This window comes from Tupaia chinensis, unplaced genomic scaffold (assembly GCF_000334495.1).
Source record: "Tupaia chinensis unplaced genomic scaffold, TupChi_1.0 Scaffold000489_1, whole genome shotgun sequence".
NCBI lineage: Eukaryota > Metazoa > Chordata > Mammalia > Scandentia > Tupaiidae > Tupaia > Tupaia belangeri.
The window spans coordinates 1805711-1825084 of NW_006160001.1; the positions used below are offsets into that span (position 1 = coordinate 1805711).

General features: G+C 39.7%; 1 pseudogene; it reads right to left on the bottom strand.

The window, feature by feature from the left end:
• Positions 1–14579: 14579 nt before the first annotated feature.
• Positions 14580–17955, bottom strand: LOC106735704 (40S ribosomal protein S3a pseudogene; annotated as a pseudogene).
• Positions 17956–19374: the final 1419 nt, after the last annotated feature.

Below are 19374 nucleotides of genomic sequence, written 5' to 3' on the forward strand. Positions count from 1 at the left end.
GATCTAGTCTGCTTTTAATACTTTCAAGGGAGATTTTGACTTCCTGTATTATAGCTTTCATCTCTAACAGTTCCATCTGATTCTTTTGTAAAGTGTGAAATTCCTCTTTTAGATCTTGCATGAATTTCCTCACCTCCTGGAACTCAACAACTTCTTTCTCCTTCCTCTTCAGCAGTTCACTGTCTCTCTTCTCTTCCATCTCTGTTAGTTTTGCCATTATGAATGTTCTGAATTCTTTATCAGACATTTCCATGAATTCCCGTGAACTGTGTGTGGATGAAGATGAGTTATCCTTTTCCCTTGGAGGAGAGGTATTTTCCTGCTTTTCCATATTTCTTGTGGTCCTGCAGCGATTTCTAGTCATCTGGTTGATGGTCAGTTTCTTCCCAAACTTGGAAGTTCAATCATCATGGACACCGTGTCCGGCAGAGCACGGTCAGCACAGCGGCAGGTTCTCCCCAGTGACCACGTGGAAGGAACTCTAGAATTTTTTTTTTTTTTAATCAAGGCTTGAAGAAGTAAGGTGTCTAGCCCAGTTAAACTAGCCATTTAGCAACAGAAGCAGGACTAGATAGGATTTTTGAACAACCAGACCATTGCTTTTCTAAAAAACCTTCCTGCCCTTCAAATCCATGCTTTGGTGCCTTTAGGGGCAGTAATTGGACTTAAATTCACACTGAAGTATAAACGACTGATATGAAATATTTTCTTTCAGGTAAAAAATGATAGCTGGATGCGATGCATCAAACTTAGGAGCTTGAACAGCAAGAAAGGTAAATGCCAAGACTAATGAGAAGTGTCAAAAATGGTGGCCAGGCAGGAAAATGAAGGTGACAGATTCCACAGATTAGGCTGTGGAATCCAGAGATGAATGTCAGGGGAATCCTCTCAGGACACTTCAAGAGGAAGATTGACTTTAGGTTGAACATGTTTACAAATGAACACATTTAAAATGAATGAATGCCAAAAACCACCCACCACCCAGAGCTTAGAGGAAGCCCTCAAAGGCTGGCCCCAAGTGACCCAATCTCATTACAAGAATCACTTGCATTAAGGCTATTTCTGCTTCATCCAAAAGGTTTTCAGTTACATTCAGAGTCAACAGGAAATTAATCAGCAAGGAGAAATTTGAACATTGAAAGAAGATCTGCATCTCACTGTAGGAGTCATTAAAATAAAAGCAGGTTTGATAAAATGGCTAAGTGTTTTGCCTTTGTTTTTAATCTCTCTCCTACCCCCTTACTTAACATGTTGAAGATTGCAAAACTATGAGCTAGAAGCAGAGTCTCCTTGGAGGAGAGGTACATACCGTCATAGACTTATATCCCTCTTCAGAGCACACAGCTTCAACATCATCCACATAATACCCCTTCTGCTGTCTTAAAAAGCCCCTGGAAACCAGACCGCATTCTGACACGACACGGTCTATTTAAAACCTCCTGAATTCACCTCAGGCCACATCTCTGTCTTGTATTATTTCACTTGCCTCTTCCTTTGAAGCTCTTGGGGAAAAGAGCTTCACCCGCCCCTTGTTTTGGAATGATTTTATTTATTATTGTAAGCTTGGGTGGAGAATGTACTTCCTTGCTTATCATGCAGTTATGTAGAATATTAAATAATAATAATACCTGGATGCGCTAAAGAACATAAAATTCTGCCTATAATATAACCTTTGCTCTTCCAGCCTCAGTATCTGGGGAAACAGCTTTTCTCTGTCTTCCTTATTATGGAAACTACAAACCCAGAGACCCTAAATTAGAGAGCCAAAGCATGGAGTGATGGCAAGAAAAGTATTCTCATTCTCTTCCACTAACTTCTGGCCTGTTGATCTCAAAGGAGTTCCCTCCTCTTCCTATCCCAAAGGGCTTGTGAAGAGAATGGACATGGAGACAAAGATCTTCACAGGAGGTCTTAGTTAAGACCCCTGGGGTTGCAAATAACAGAAGCCTACTTCAGTTGGCCATAGCAGGGAAGTTTATTAGAGACCATCAAGGTTTCTCCCAGGATGCAAAGGCCGCTCTTAGCGGTCTTGCTCTCTTGCTGTCTCTCTGCCTGTCATCCTTGTCTCCTGGCCCCTACTAAATGTGAGTTTCGTGAATGCATGGATTCAACCTAGTTTGTTTCCTGCAGGATGGCTTCAGCCTTTAACAGTACCTGACATATAGTTGTCGCTCAATCAGCATTTATTCTATATTTTTCTGTAGACCAGTTTCTTATATTCTCTATGAGCATGTAAGAAGGCAGATTTCCCCCAGTGCCCAAATTTGTATTTTTAAAATTCAGGCTAATATGGGCCAGCAGGTTGTGCGGTGGTTAAGGTGTTGAACTCCCACATGGCCAACGGCAAGGTTCTAGTCTTGGACCCTGTGCCTAAGAACATGCCAGATGTGTGTGCATTCCTGCATGCCCCAAATCCCAAGAAGAGAATGGATTGTGATGTGGCCATTCCCCCAGGGTGTGCTCTCTCACTTTCCCTCTCTGTCTCTCTCACTTTCTTTCTCTGTCTCTCTCTAACTAGCACATTTACCTCATGGCAAAAGAAGTCTAATTAGAAGAATAAAATTTTGGCTGATGTTAAGCATTACCCTGGTCTGTCAACTCTGGTTAGCGTATGGGGTTTCCTAGCAAATATGATTGAGGGAGAGGTGCTATTTGCATACAAAGAATGCATGTGGAGTTAGGCAGATCCCATCACACATGTTCATGACACTTGGGCAGGTAATTGTGACAGATGCAGATAGCTTCTGGGAAGGAAATGTAGTAATTCCAAATAAATCCATCTTTCAATGAGTAACAAATGAGAGGACTCCGTCTGTTTCCATAGCATGAAACTTCCTTGTTACTTTGCAAATATGTGGTCAGCCAGTCTTTCTTTGGACATGTTCAGGGATGAAGAAAGCACTATTTCTCAAAAGTTGTTCAGTTCATTTGTCTAATAACACATGTAGTTATTAGGAAATCCATACATGTGTCTGTCTCAATTCTACCTCCATTGTTCTGAACTCCACATTTTGGGACCAGAGAAATGCGTGTCTGTTCCAGATGGTGCTTTTTAAAAAATGATTCAGTCATGGATTGAAAATAAGCTTTGCAGACTTTGTCACGCATGATCTTGGTCCCCTCTAAAAGACTTTATGGGAGCATTCTGTGAAGAGTGTCAACTATCCTTTATAAACAGAACAGTTTCATTAGTGTTGATATCTGCTTTGAAAAACATATGCAGGATACCTGCTAGGAGTGAATGGCTGAAGCAGCTAAAATATATCAACTGATTGCTCTGAACCAATGAAGAGCTAATGGGTAACCTATGACTGTTCCTAAGCCAAGATACATTTATTGAATCTTTCAATCTATTTACATCTTCTCTTTTCAAGGCAAAAACTACTCTATTTAAAACAAACAAACAAACAAACAAACAAACAAAAACAAAAAACTTACGGCCAGCAGGTGGGGTGGCCTTAGTTAAGGTGCTGAACTCCTACATAGCCAACCATGGTTTGAGTTCCAGACCTGGAGGCTTGAAATTCACACTGGATGCATGTGCATGTGCCCCAAATCCTGAGAGGAGAATGGAGGAGAAGAGACTGTGGTGTGTCCATCCCCCCTGGGAAGTGATTCCTCATGTTCTGTGGCTCTCTCTCCAATGAGCACAAATGCCTTAGAGCAAAAAAAAAAAAAAAAAAATCTCTCAAAAATAAGCAAACAAAAAAGCCATTTAATTGATATCCTTTAACACAGATATTTAGAGAGCACCAACTTCTTTTCAGGAATTAGATTAGTTCTAGGAATAACAGATAAATGACAAGATTTTTACTTTCAAAGAGTTCATGGGGAAACAAGAGTAGAGAACTGAGTAAACACGACTGTAACCTAGAAGTGCTAGGACAAAGGCAGAGATGAGAACCATCAGCAGCACAAGGGGAGAGGTCATCAGCTGGGAGGTGGGAAGAGGTTTGGAGATAGGAATAGGTTAAAATGGCTGGATACCATATGGCCAACTACACAGTTCAAGTCCTGGACCTGGTGGCTTGAAAGACACACTGGGCGTGTGTGCATGTGTGCCTCAAATCCCAAGAGGTGAGTGGAGTAGAAGAAATCTGCTGGGTCTGCCACTCGAATTATGAAGTCAGTGCTGTGGGATCCAGCTACCTTAACCTCTACTGGCTGGCCCTGAAATGAAAACTTCTTTAAAAACTGTTTTTAACTGAAAGTAATAAGAAAATGTGAGCAATGGTTACACTGGGGGAGAAGAACTAGAGCGGGCTTGGTGGGGGCAGGAGATTCAGTTTTTCTTTTGGTATTTTTCTCTCCCAATTGAATTTTCCAAGCATGCCAAGGACACTTATTTGGAAAATGAAACTATGGAAAATGCTTCTATTCCCCCCAATTCTTCTCCCTTTATTAAATATACTTTAAAAGGTGAAGATAATCACCTTTTGTTTTTTTTTTTTTGGGGGGGGGAGAGGTTTTTGCTATAGGGCACGTGCGCTCGCCAGACAGACAGAGAGAGACAGAGAGACAGAAAGCAGGAAATCTCTCCCCAGGGGGGATGGCCACGCTGCAATTCCCCTCTCCTCCACTCTCCTCTCGGGATCTTGGGCACGCATGCACATGCGCCTGGCGTGAGTTTAAGCCACCGGGTCCGGGACTCGAACCACAGTCGACTACGTGGGAGTCCAGTGACATAGCCATTACGCCAACTGCTGGTCCCAAAATAATCACCTTTTTATTGTTGCTTTTACAACAGCAACAAATATTTTTATATATGCCAGGCACCATGCTCTGCAGAGGTTTTTTTGTTGTTATTCTGTGAAAATCAAGTGGAAGTAGACTTCTTACATCCATTTTAAAGATGAAGAAATGAATGCAGACCAGGTTTGCAATGTGTCTTAAGACCACACAGCTATTAATAGTCATTCCAATTTTTTTTAGAGAAGTATTTTATTTAACTTTATTTTAATTTGACCAGAGAGGGACAGAGTGAGAGAGAGACTGAGAGAGAGAGAGAGAGAGAGCTAGAGAGAGAGAGGGAAGGTGAGAAAGCAAGCCACCAGTTCTGGAACTTAAACCGCAGTCGACCATGTGGGGAGTTCAGTGCCCTTAACTGCCATACCACCTGCCGGCCCATCGTTCCAAAATTTACTCCCGTTTTACCTGACTCCATAGTCAAGGTTTTGTCTACCACGTGATAATGACTCTTTCTGTCTTTTAATAATTATCTTTTTAAAATTTGTGGTCATCAGAGAGCACTTGGGTAGCTATCTAAGCTCTATCTATCTCCCAGCTTTGGGCCATCAGCACTGGATGGAATTGTGATAAGAATATATTCATGAGAGTATCAATCTTCTCACTGTTTTCTCTGAGCTTTGAAATCTAATCCCCAAATGTAAGCTCATATCTGACTGAGCCCATTTTCTTCCTCCCTGTTCTCCCTAAAACTTAAGCTGCCACTTCTTCCCACTTGCTATATTTTTGCCTAAGTACTTTGTTTCAGTTGATCGGACACTTGTTTTGGGTGCTCCAATGATATACAGTGAATGAATGTAAAAGAAATAAAAACAAAACAACTGGGGCCAAATCATAGTTTTCCTTAGTACTTTTTCAGACTTCTGGAAGATGAAGTGGTTGGAAGCCCCGTGAAGAATTCATTGTTTATGTTGTTTGTAGCTGACCTTACCCCACCTTACCACGGAATGAAATGCCCTGAGCCCTGCATTCTGCTGGTTACTTTGGGTTTTGTTCATTGGTTCATTGTTAACCACAATTGAACTCCATGTCTGGGAATAGTTTCCATGTTTCTGGAAATAGTAAGTGGCTCCCTGTCTTGCTGTTGTTGTTATAGGTCAATATAGGAGAGAAATTCGGCCTCAAAGGGTTCTTTGATTCCTCCCTCTCACATGCTCCTCCTTTCCCATATTCAATTAATGATCTCTCTTCAAAATAGCCCTTACATCTCGCTTTCATAACTATGCTTGCCATAGTAAATAAAACAAGTTCAGGCTTTGAAACTTTTTACCCTACAGTGTGATAATATGAGGAGGTCTGCAAAATGTTAGTGGAACACATGTATTTATGAAAAAGACTATGCGTAAATTTAAGTTTTAAAAATTTTTGTACCAGGGTCCAGCAGGTGGTATGGTAGTTAAGAAGCTAGGTTCAAGTCCTAGACCTGGTAGCTTGCTTTCTCACTTTCTCTCTCTCTCTCTCTCTCTCTCTCTGTGTATCTCTTTCTGGTCAAATTTAAGTAAATGAATAAATAAATAAAATTAAAATAAATAATTATTTTAGAAAAATTTGGTACCAAAATAAACTTGTGCTTTAATTCCATTTCCCCACAAACTTTTTGAAGCCCCCTCATAACATCTAAACTGGAGTCACCTCTTTGAATGGTTATTCTAAATTGGTTCCACTAAAAACCCTTCCCTTTCCAGTGACTGGCTTAGGAATGGGCATGGGACCCAGTTCTGTCCAGAAGGGATACCAACTATGGGCCTTTTGGGAATTATTTCTTTGTTCCTAAATAATAGAAGAGTATGCTTGTTTGGTTGCTTGATTTTTGCATTCTTTGGATGTGCATCATGTGGATGTGACAGCAGAAGGCATGAGTTTTAAGTCACCAGGTCTGGGACTCGAACCACGGTGGACTACATGGAAGTACAATGACATAATGATTATGACATCTACTGGTTCCAAAAAATTCCTTATTTATTTTATTAATTGTTGTTATTATTATTATTTTTAAAATTTAATTAGAGAGAGAGAAAAAAAAGGAAACTGAGAAAGCCAGACATCAGGCCTGGGATTCGAACCATGGTCAGCCATGTTGGAGACCAATGCCTTAACAACCATGCCACCTGCCAGCCCCCCAGAGATGACAAATTTCAGATAGGAAAAAAGATATGTATGCACAATTTTATCAGCTCATGTCTGTAGATTTGTGGACAATTTAATTCAGCAAGCAATCATGGTTGTCGTTATTTCTATTCTCCACATAATGGCTTACTTAACACAAAGCCATTCTCCTTTGACCTGTTTAGGACTAGCCTAACTGAAAAGGTATTTTACACACATGCTGACATATTGGCTCAGGAGATGAAAGAGTCGGTTCTAGTACAGTTACCCTTTTCCTAGGCTTTTGAGGGGACGTCCTTAATAGTTTAAACTAGGTGTACCCTATTTAGACTTTTATGGATTTAATCAGAAGTCTCACCTGTAAAGGCCAATCTTCCACTCCTTAAATATTATAAACCCCAGATCCTGGATCTGAAGCTACCATCCTTGGGACACTTTTTAGTGTCTTTAAAAATCCCAAAGCAATACTGATTTTCAGCTTCCTATGAAGATAGATATCTCCTCCTTCGAAGGTTTTCTAGTTTAGCTTATCAATTTTCAATTGATCATTTACAGTTTTATGTAAACCGTCTCCTCTATGGACAGTTGAGGACAATGGCTTATTCCTCATTTCTCTTCACTCATCTCTGCATCACCAGAGCTAATCAGATTCCCTAAGGATCCCTACCTTAAGGATGACATAAGATACTGTAGTGTATCCTCCCTGCTAAGTACGGTCACTGTGTGCTGGAGAGCTTGGGATCTTGTTCCAAGAAAGATCCATTTTACAGAGAAAAATGATTGAGGCCAGATGGGGACAGAGACTAGAAATACTCACCAGTAGATTCCTTTGTAGAATCTCAGAAGCCTGAACTGTCATTGTGTCCTGTGAGCCTTACCTTTACTCACCACAGCGCACAGGACTCTGTTACTCAGGCTGTCAGTCTACCCTGCACGCTGTAGAATAGCAACTCAGTTGTACCACAAATGATTTTCAGTTCGACCTCACATCTTACTGAATTTTCCATCTGGATGGACAACAAGGCCCATGAGGTTAAATGTTGTAACCCTAGATTACAGAGTGAGTCAGTGCCCAGCTATGTTGTAAAATGCGGGCCCATTCTGGCTCTCAGGATTTCTCTCTAACTAGCAGACCACATGGTCCCTCTTCTGCAATAAGATCAGTTTGTCTGCAGAGAAATGGAATTAAGCTATTAGCAAGTGGTTTCTGACTCTTGTAGACGCACCAGCAACAATAGCCACTTCTACATACTGTTTTTTTTTTTTTAAGAGAACTATTTGTTTTGGCAGGGCTTCGCTATATTACACATTCCTGCCACTTAATTGTCCTTACAAAGATAAACAAAGGCCTTCTGAAGCAGAGCTGGAAGCTGGATAACTCAGCCAGCAAAATGTTTGCTGAATGGAGGAGGGAAAAGTATTGGTTCCATGTCTCTAGCTGAACTCTGAAATGACACCGTCCTATCTACACAGCTAGCCATTTTCTGAACATCTGTATGGTTCCCCTACTGCCTTCAATTCTGAAAGTTTAAAAGTATATCCTAATTGTTTTTTTTTTTTTCTTTTTAAGCTTGCCGTAGGGTGTATATGATCGAGAGAGAGAGAGAAAGAGAGAGAGAAAGCATCCCTCAAGGGGGATGGCCATGCTGCCATTCCTTCTCCTCCTAATCTTTGATCTCATTATTATCTAATTACTTCCTCTAACCTTCAAGTTGTTTGGCAAGTTCAAAGCTCACACAAGGCACAGTATTCGAATTTTGCTGTTTCTTTTAGATATAACATAATCACATCATTAGAATGATGTTGGTCAAGACAGTCAACACATACTTTCAAATATCTTAGATGTCGATGAAGAACCCACACTAGCTAATAGCTGTGAAGAATATGAACCCACATATATGTCTCTCTTGATAGAGTTTGGCAAAAAAAAGAAGAAAGAAAAGAAAACATGGCCCTTGACACATAGTTTTACTTCACTTTCTATTTTTATACGAAGTTTCTGATCCAAAAGCAAGACCAGGTATAAGTTAAATGAGAGTCAATTCCTGCCCATGGTGAGTTAAAAATTGAGCAGAGGGCTGGTATTATGCCTATTTTAGAGGTGGCTAAGGCCTTTTAAATGGAGGCAGAAAATTACCCAGGGATTTTCCTGGGCATTTGAGAACATTGGAAATTAAGGTAATTTCTGAAGGTCACATTTAGGGGTTAGGTGAGAGAGCAGCATCTATTTTGGCCACACTATATAGTTTTGCAAACATGTTCGTATTTGTTATGTCCCATGTATTCTATCAAGAAACTCAAGAACTGTGGGGAGGCTACTTTGCACATGTAGGCTTATGTGAGAAGCAGTTGGAAACTAGATCTCCCATCTCCATTCCTGAGCTGTTGATCTTCTATTGAAGAACGCTGTAAGAAAGCAAAGAAACTTATTTCATTAAAATTATCTTTTACCCATGGGATTATTAGTAAATTTGCATAGAGTACTACCAAACAAACAATGGTACAGAAGAAAAGATTCTTTGTGAGCCTTCTGAGTTAATTGAAGGAAAGAAGAGTATCTTGAGTAGAAAGGACTTGTACAGTCAACTAACCACTATCACCCTGTGCACATGCTGTTCCCTTTGCCTGAATGCCACTCTTTGCCTCACTCTCACTTCCTGTGCAAATCTGAGTTTAAATATCTCACCTCCACGAGGGAGCCACACTCAGTCCTCTCAAGTTCAACTCCTCTCCTGTGTGATCCCATACCCTTTCTCAGTCTCTTGACACATTCTTTATTACATTTTATTTGAATTTACCTTGCTGTGAATTGGCCCCAGCTTTTTCAGAATAGATACATCATGTGTTTTACATGTTTATTCCTAGAGCCTACCACCCAATAGTCTTATCACCAATAATGTTTTAAATGAAAAACAAAATTTTTTCTTCATGCAAAGAAACCTGTAACTGAAAGGTTTTAAGAGGGGTTGGAAGGTGAACTATTAGTTTCCTGTGGTTGCTGCAACAAATGGGCACAAGCTGGATGGTGGCTTAAATGAGGAGTCTTGATTAGTATCACTGGGTAGAAAGTAACATGGACACTGGGTAGCATCAGCACAGCTGTGCTTTCTCGGAGGCTCCCCAGGGGAATCTGTTCCCTGCCTTTTGCAGCTTTCAGTAGTTGCTGACAGTCCTTGGCTTCTGGCTGAATCACCGAGGACTTCCAGGTCAGCATCCCCCGATCCCTATCTGTTTCATCTTTACATTGCTTTTCTCTCCATTTGTGTCAAATCTCCCTCTGTCTCTCTCTTAGGGGATTCATGTGCTTTTATTTAGAGCCTGCTCAGATAATCCAGGATGATCTTTCCATCTCATCCTTAATCAGATCACATCTGCAAAGATTTTGCAATATAAAATCACATTCATAGATTCTAGGGACCAGGGAAACCCATGGATATTTCTTGGAGAGTCACTTTTTAGTCTACCAGAGAAGGGTTAAAAGAAGTTTCATTATAAATAAGCTAGCAATAAATCATTTGATGGGGGCTGGCATGTTGGAGTAAGTTCCTTGACTTCTCTGTGCCTCAATGTCTTCATCTTTAAAATGGTAATAATAATAGTACTTACTTTATACAGTTCTTATAAATGAGTAAAAGGCTCATTATAGGGCTGGGGCTATAGTGCAGTGTTTCAGCACTTGCACTGGGAGTCAGATCCCACATGGCTGCCTGCAGTTTGAATCCTGGCTCTGGTGGCTTGAAAAACACATGCGCATGGCCCAAATCCTGACAGGACAAAGAAATAGAGGAAAAAGGATTGCAGGTTACTATGCCCCATTGGAAGACGCTTGCCTTAAAAATGCCAGACCTCTGGCATTAAACATAAATAAATACATTCAATATATTCAGATAACACACCTGCTAGTATGATTTTTTAAAAACCAGATGTGTTCAAATTAAGAATTATGAATTTTAAAAAATAACATAAAGGAGAAATGTCTGAAAGATATACTTGATATGAAAGGAGGACATTAAGATGATTGGTCAAGGAAAAAAAACAGTGTAAAGCATGCTGCATAAATGATGTAAGATAAAAGATATTTTCAAAGCAAATTAAAAACATTTGTAACCACAAATTTGAGGGGGAAATAGGGTAAGTATGCTCCATATCAGAAAAAAGACCAAGAATATAATTGAGAACATCAGGAAAATTACAGAAAGCAGAAAAGAATGTTCCAAGGGTAGCAACTGCTCTTTCCTTTATGTATTTATGTGGTCGGTAGTGTTTTTTCATATCTTCTATGTCTTTGCTGATTTTTTTTTCAGTCTACTCTCTTAATTGCCAAGAGAAGATTGATTAAATCTCTTAAGATTATAGGATTATCAATTTGTCCCTTTAATTATGTCTATTTTTACCACATGCATTTTCAAACATTTTTATTAGTTCCATACACATTTATGACTATTATGTCTTCCTGATGAATTAACTTTTTTATTTTAAGGAAATGCCTCTCTTTATTTCTGATAATACTTTTTGTCTTGTATGTGAGAGAACCATTGTTAAATGTACACCAACTGGGTTGTTTAAGCCAACAGAAATTAATTCTCTTTCTCTTTTTATTTTATTTAATTTTTTTAAAAGGTTTTTGCCACAGGATGCATGCACTCACTGGAATGAGAGAGAGAAACTGCAAGAGGGAAAGTGAAAAATCGCCCCAGGGAAGATGGCCACAATAGCTACAATCCCTTCTCCTCCATTCTCTTCTTAAATTTTGGGCACACATGCACATGTGGCTGGTGTGCTTTTCTTTTCTTTCTTTTTTTTTAAGGTGATTTTTAAAAAAAGAATTACTAATTTTATTTTATTTATTATCATTATTTTAATTTTCTATAGGGTACATGCACTCATCAGAGAGAGAGAGAAAGTGAGAAAGCAAGCTGCCAGGTCTAACACTTGGACCATAGTCAGCCATGTGGTAGTCCAGTGCCTTAACCACCACACCACCTGCTGGTCCCAGAACTGAATTCTCTTTAAGTTCTGGAGTACAAAATTACACAATTAAGTAATCATCAGGTCCATTCTTCCTCCAGGGAAAAATTCTTTCTTTCCTTTTCTGCTTCTGGTAGCTGCCTACAAGCTTTGTATTCCTTAGCTTATTATTCTATCAGTCCAATTTCTGCCTCCATCATCACATAACTCTTGTTTCACTGTATCTTTTTGTTGCTGTGCCCTGGTTTCTCTTTTCTTATAATGACATTAATCATTGGGTTAGGGCCAATCCTAATCCACTATGATGTCATTTTAATTTGATTACATCAGGAAGATCCTATTTCTAAAAAAGGTCACTTTCAGTACCAGAAGTTAGGACCGCAATATACCTTTTTTGAGGAGTACAGTTTAAAAAACATCATTTTGAATTCTATTTTTATTTATAATTTATAATTCTATTAATATTTATGTAACCAGGCTAGCCTCCTTCTACTTTCTAATTTTATACTAAAATTTTCCATACATTTTCTTTGAGCCAATCTTTGTATTCAGATTAAAAGTTTTCTTTTTTTTTTCCTCGAGATTATCGCTATAGGGCACGTGTACTCGCCAGACAGACAGAGAGAGACACAGAGACAGAAAGTGGGAAATCACCCCCCAGGGGGGATGGTCACGCCACAATCCCTTCTCCTCCATTCTCCTCTCGGGATCTTAGGCAGGCACGCACGCACACGCGCCTAGCGTGAGTTCTAAGCCACCGGGTCCGGGACGTGAACCACGGTCGACCACATGGGAATCCAGCGACATAGCCATTACGCTAACTGCTGGTTCCCCAGATTAAAAGTTTTTAAAATTCATCTGAACATGGTAACCAGTAGTTAGCGTAATGGCTGTCGCTGGACTCCCACATAGTCGACCGCAGTTTGCATCCTGGACCCGGTGGCTTAGAACTCACGCTGGGCGCGTGTGCGTGCGTGCCTGCCTAAGATCCCGAGAGGAGAATGGAGGAGAAGGGATTGCGGTGTGACCATCCCCCCAGGGGGGTGATTTCTCGCTTTCTGGCTCTATGTCTCTCTGTCTGTCTGGAGAGTGCATGCGCCCTATAGCGACAACCTCTCAAAAAAAAAAAAAATCATCTGAACATATCTGCCTTTTGATCAAATTGTTTAACCATTATTATTTAGTGTAATTATGGATGTATTTGGCTAGGTCTATCATTTCGTTATTTCCTTTTCGCTTGTCTTCTTTTTTTTAAGCCTATGTTCTTCATTTACTGCCTTTAAAATTATTTGAATTTTATAAGCGTCTCTAAACTTTGTATTGGTTTTTTAGCTATGCATCTTTACATTTTCTTCTAGTGATTGACTGGTGATTACAATATATATTCTAAACTTTTCACAGTTAACATTGTAATGTATAGTGTAAAATATGGAAAGCTTTGGCAATGTACAGTCATATATATCCCTGTTTCACCTTTTTTGGTTATAGTTATATGTATTACATGTGCTTGCATTATAAATTCTGCAAGACAATGTAATACTTTTTCTTTAAACAGATTGTAAAACATAAGAAGTAAAATAATCTTTTTCATTTCTGTAGCTATTTTTAGGAGTTCTGATGCTCTTCATTCTTTTCTGAGGATCCAAATTTCCATCTAGAATTTTTTTCCTTTAACCTGCGGAATTTCCATTAACATTTCTTACAGTGAAGATCTGTGAGCAATAAATGCTCTTTGCTTTCTTTTTAAAAAACCTTTTTCTTTTTCCTTCAACTTCTAAAAATAAAGAATATTTTTGCTGGGTTAGTTTTTCTTTGATAGTATTTCTCTATCTCTTTTGGCATTTTAAAAATGCTATTTCAATCTCTTCTGGCTTCCATGGTGTCTAATGAAAATTCAGTTTTTAATCAGATTCTGTTCCCCTGTATGTACGGGGTATTTTTCTTTTTAATGCTTTCAAGGCTTGTTCTTTATTTTTGTCTCAAATGCTTAGTTATGATGTTTTTCAATGTTAGTATCTTCATGTTTATTCTAATTGGTGTTGACAAAGCATCTTGAATTTGTGAATTCTGTCTTTCAACAAATTTGGGAAACTTTTGGCTGTTGTTATTTAAATTTTTTTTTATCCTATTGTGTTTCTGAGATTGCTGTATATTAAACCACTCGATATTATTTTATTATTTTCCTTCTTTTTTTCTCCTTAGGTGATTTATTTGATTTCTTTTTAAGTCCACTTACTCCTTTTTTTAGGACATCTCCATTTGGTTACTAAATTCATCTCATAATTTAAAATTTTCAGTTATTGTATTTTTCCTTTTTATTTTTATTTTTTTCTTTTTCAACTATTTAATAAAACTCATACAGGTCAAAAAACTTCATTATCAAATCAGAGTATCTGATTCATCAAGCTTTCAGGTTATTTAAAAAGAATGTTCAGATGGAAACTGTCACAAATAGTACTTTTTATTTGTCACTATTAAAAGTCTGAACTTGGGACCAGCAGTTAGCATAATGGCTATGTCACTGGACTCCCATGTAGTCGACCGCAGTTCACATCCCGGACCCGGTGGCTTAAAACTCATGCTGGGCACATGTGCGTGTGTGCCCAAGATCCTGAGAAGAGAATGGAGGAGAAGGGATTGCAGCGTGGCCATCCCCCCTGGGGGGTGATTTTTCACTTTCTATCTCTCTGTCTCTGTCTGTCTGGCAAGCGCACGCGCCCTATGGCAAAAACCTCTCAAAAAAAAAAAAAATCTGAACTTTAAACAGATTCTTGGACTGGTGGTTCATATCCATCAGCTCATTTAACTTTGGCTCCCTTCTCATCCCCAGTAGCTTTTCCAGAGCTACTACCTTCACTGTGACGCTCCATGAGTTTTCCCAATTCAGACTTGGGCTTCTTCATTCTTTTGACTTTTCTGACAAAGACATCATGGAGAGGGTAGATGGATTGGCAGGCCTTTTCTATGTCTTTTCCGATGCTGTCTGGAATCAGTTTTTTTAAAACTTCTTTCAAGTCATTTGTTTGCACCTCCCAGGTCATGATTTCCATCATCTTCCGGATTTGGTGGACCTGCTGATGCTAGGCATAAGAGGTCTTCTGTATCTGATTGTTACATTTTTTTTTTTCTTTTTTTAGTAAACCCAACACAGAAGAGACAAAGCAAATAACCACCGGTAGTCTTGACATCGACATGAGCTTCAGTCATAGTCTGCCATTTTTTGACCATGGAACACATTTTGTCACGGGTGAGATCCATGCCATGGAAGTCAGTCAGGCAGTTTTTGCCCTGAACGTCCTCAGTAATTAGCTTGAATTTCCTAAATGCGACTTCATCATTCTGCAGATCTGCAAGGCTCACTTCAAACACAGGGCCCTTAAGGTCATCAGACGTAATTTTGGTTCCTTGAATCCTGGTAACCAGTGTCTTCCCAATATGTCTTATGTTGAACATAGCAGGTGCTTTCATGTCATACCAATCTTTTTTAGAAAATGGATCAACCACTTTCTTCTTGGCTCCCTTTTTGCTGCCTTTTATAAGGTGCTTATTCTTGCCAACCACCGTGGTGCTACTCAGAGAGCTAAAAGGCAGTTATTGTATTTTTCAAATTTCTAATTTCCATTTGGTTCCTTTTATTTTGTACATATTTCTGCTGAATTTTCATATATTTGTATTGGTCAAAAATGTATTTTATTTTATCAAAAATTGTTGAAATAGCTACTTTATCATCCTTGTCTATTAGTTTCAATATCTGATTCATTTAAAATGTGGTTGACTTTTTACTTTACTCTTGAGAATGTGCTTTGTTTTCTTGATTCTTCACATGTCAAATTTTCTGGATTAATCCTGTACTTTATGAATGTGAGATCATGAAGATTCTGATTTTTTTTTCTAATGTATTTTAATTTTTGTTTTGTTTGGCTGGGTATTTTCTTGACTGAGCTTGAAGTGCAAACACCATTTCTTTAGACAGCAAGCTCTGGTTTGGATTCAAATAAGTTGCTTAGCTGAGCTGCTTTATTCTGTCCCACACATGCATGGTTCAGAGGTCAGTCTAAGATATGGGTAGACAGAATTTCAGAATCCCTTCCCTCCTCTGCCTCCTTTCTCCTCTCTTCCAGAATTCCTCTGTCTGCTTCAGTGGCAAATTTCCAGCTTCACGTTTCTGATTCTGCTGACCAGAAAGACTATGGGTTTTTTCCATCAGTGTTCTCACTTCTGGGCTGCCAAATGCCTAGTGGACTGCATGAATCCCAGACTTAAAGTTGCAGAAATGCTCCTCTTTACAATCATGTGTCTATCTGCTTCCATTCACACTTCAGTTACTCCTTTCAGGTAAATAAACAACTTACAAACAAAGCATGTTTCTTTTTTTGTTTGTTTTGGAGACGTTTTCGCTACAGGGCGTGTGCGCTTGCCAGACAGAAAGAGAGAGACATAGAGCCAGAAAGCGAGAAATCACCCCCCCAGGGGGGATGGGGGGATGGTCACGCCGCAATCCCTTCTCCTCCATTCTCCTCTCGAGATCTTGGGCATGCACACACACGCGCCCAGCGTGAGATATAAGCCACCGGGTCCGAGACGCGAACCACGGTCGACTATGTGGGAGTCCAGCGACACAGCCATTATGCTAACTGCTGGTTCCCCTAAACAAAGCATGTTTCTTAGATCCATATATGTATGGAATGGTATAGAAAAAGCTCTTGGAAGAGCATAGGATGTAAGGGGGGAGACAGTATGAAGAACTACTTTATTTTATAGGAACTGTTTAAACTTTTTTTTTTTTGAGAGATTTTCACTGTAGGGCACGTGCGCTCGCCAGACAGACAGAGACATAGAGACAGAAAGCGAGAAATCACCCCCCAGGGGGGATGGTCACGCCGCAATCCCTTCTCCATTCTCCTCTCGGGATCTTGGGCACGCACGCACACGCGCCCGGCGTGAGTTTTAAGCCACCGGGTCCAGGACACGAACCGCGGTCGACTACGTGGGAGTCCAGCGACATAGCCATTACGCTAACTGCTGGTTCCCACTGTTTAAACTTTTATAAGTCAAATATACGTATGAATCTTTGTTGAACGAAAGACAAGTACATGTATAAAAACCAAATGATAACTCTCCATCTATATTGTCATCTCAGATTCTTCAAAACCAGAGTTCCAGAACCACGCACTAAACTGCTTCTTGTGCACCCCCATGTAGATAGCCTTCAGAATCATCACATTGAAGTGTCCCCAAACAAACTCAGCATTACCCTCCTCCCCATTTTTCTCCTGTATAGTCTCCCTGTGTAGTTTAAAGCATCGTCCTCTCACTGGATTGCACACACAAGGAATGTGGAAATCATTTTTTACTTCTCTTTCTCATGCTCCACTTCCAACCCACGTTCAAGCCTTAATGATTCTATCCCTTTACTCTTTCTCAGACCTCTTCGATTCTTTGCAGCCTATGCTGTTATCTTATTTCAGGTGACCATTCATTTTGCCTGGAGTATTGTTCCAGAATGTTGATGTTTCTCCTTTCCTCAGTCTTGCTCCTCTTTAATTCATTCTCCACACTCTGACAAGACCACTCATACCAAAACATTAAGCTGTTTAAATGTATTCCTCTAAAGATATTGGGAATCCATTATGCTAAGGAGATTCTAAAGTTCATAGCATGGCATATAAGACCCTACTCATCTGACATTAGTTATTCCAGCTATCTTTTAGTTATTTATGTTTATTTATTTATTTATTTATTTTTTTTTTTAGGTTTTGGCCAAAGGGCACATGTGATTGCCAGAGACAGAGAAAGGGAAAGTGAGAAATCATCCCTCGGGAGGATGGCCACACTGCAATCCCTTCTCTTCCATTCTCCTCTTCGGATTTTGGGCACGCACATACATGTGCCTGATGTGATTTTTCAACCACTTGGTCCAGGACTTGAACCTCGGACAGTCATGTGGGAGTCCAGTGCCTTAACCACCATGCTACCGGCTAACCCCTACTCTAGCTACCTTTGACTTGTATACTCTTGGCTCTTTTTCTTGTGCACATTTGCACTGACTTCTAGCTCTAGGGATCCCATGCTCTCTCTTAATACTAGGGCTTTCCTGTGTCTGTTTCTTCTTCCTGAATGAACACTATTTCCCATCACTTACTTGGAAAATGCCTGTGAAAATTTTAGGATTAAATTAGGTGACACTTCCTCCCAAGATCAAGTTAAATACACTTCTATGCAACCAGGTTCCTTTACGATTTTCCTACTGTGAAATTCATCACACTGCATTGCTGCTGCCTGGTCATATGTGACCCTCATAAACTGTGAGTTCCTTTCTGTCTTATTGACCTTTTTATACTCAACACCTAACTCTTGGGGATAGGGGCTGATTAGCAAATAAAAATACAGGACACTCTGTTAAATTTGTATTTTATATAAATAACAAATATTCATTTTTAGTATAAGTAGTTACCACATGACACATACAATTCCAGCAAATTTGTATGAGATTCAAATTTAACTAGATGTCTTATATTTTATCTAACAACCCTACTGGCACAAGCCAGGAGCAGATAGTGTTCATCAACTGCGTGTGTAACCTAATAGAGCTGCACTCTCGTCTTCTGAGTTATAGTTTCTTTTAAAATCCAAATATTCCTATATGATGGAGGAGCACTAATGTCTAGGTAGGATATCCAAGGATTCCCCATGGTAGTTAGATGCCTGAGCTTGTGGTAGAACAAGTAGGTTGTGGTTTCTTATTCCCTTTTACTCTGAATTCTTGACTTCAGTTCAATTTTCATCTCTTCCTTCTTGATGCCAGCGTCTCCTCTGCTCTGATTCACTCCAGGCACAGATATACCTCCTTCCATTCTCTTTTACAAAAGCTCTGTTAACAAAGGGCCATCATGCTTAACACAACTTGCTGGAGGTTTGGGAAAATGAAGGTGGATGGCATAGGCCACTCTGTACAGTTAAAAGATCCAACAAGGGTTAAATTCTAGTTCTACCCTCCTTGCCAAGCAGGAGATCTTGTCACATAGCTACTTATGTCTGGAGAAAGTGCTTTTATTTATTTATTTTTTTAAGTTTAGTCATTTAGTTTTTCCATGAGAGGAAGGAGGAGAAAGAGGCCCTCCATTGGGGCCCCATGCCATGATCTATCCTTAGCCTCAGTCAACCAGGATCATAGGCACGTGCATGGACCCTGTGTATGGGAAGACGTGAGTCACCAACCCAAGATCATCCCCAGCATTGCCAAGAGCTGTGCTGTCACTGTGCCACTGAGGCTGACCAGAAAGTGGTATTTTTTAAATCATTTAACCTGAGGTGCTCTTTAGGCTGGTATCCCCTCCCATGAAGTGGGATGGGGAGGGTAGGCAGTTACAACGAGGAGTAGGAAATGAATTCAGATGACAATCAGATTAGTATTCCTAGACATTCATCATTTTCCCCCAACACAGAATCGCTCACTATCACCCAAATCAGATCTTAGGATGACACGTATTTTCATTTTTTTTTCTTTCTCTTTCTGGAAACCATTTTCCATCTGTCTTGCTGTCTCTCTTTCCC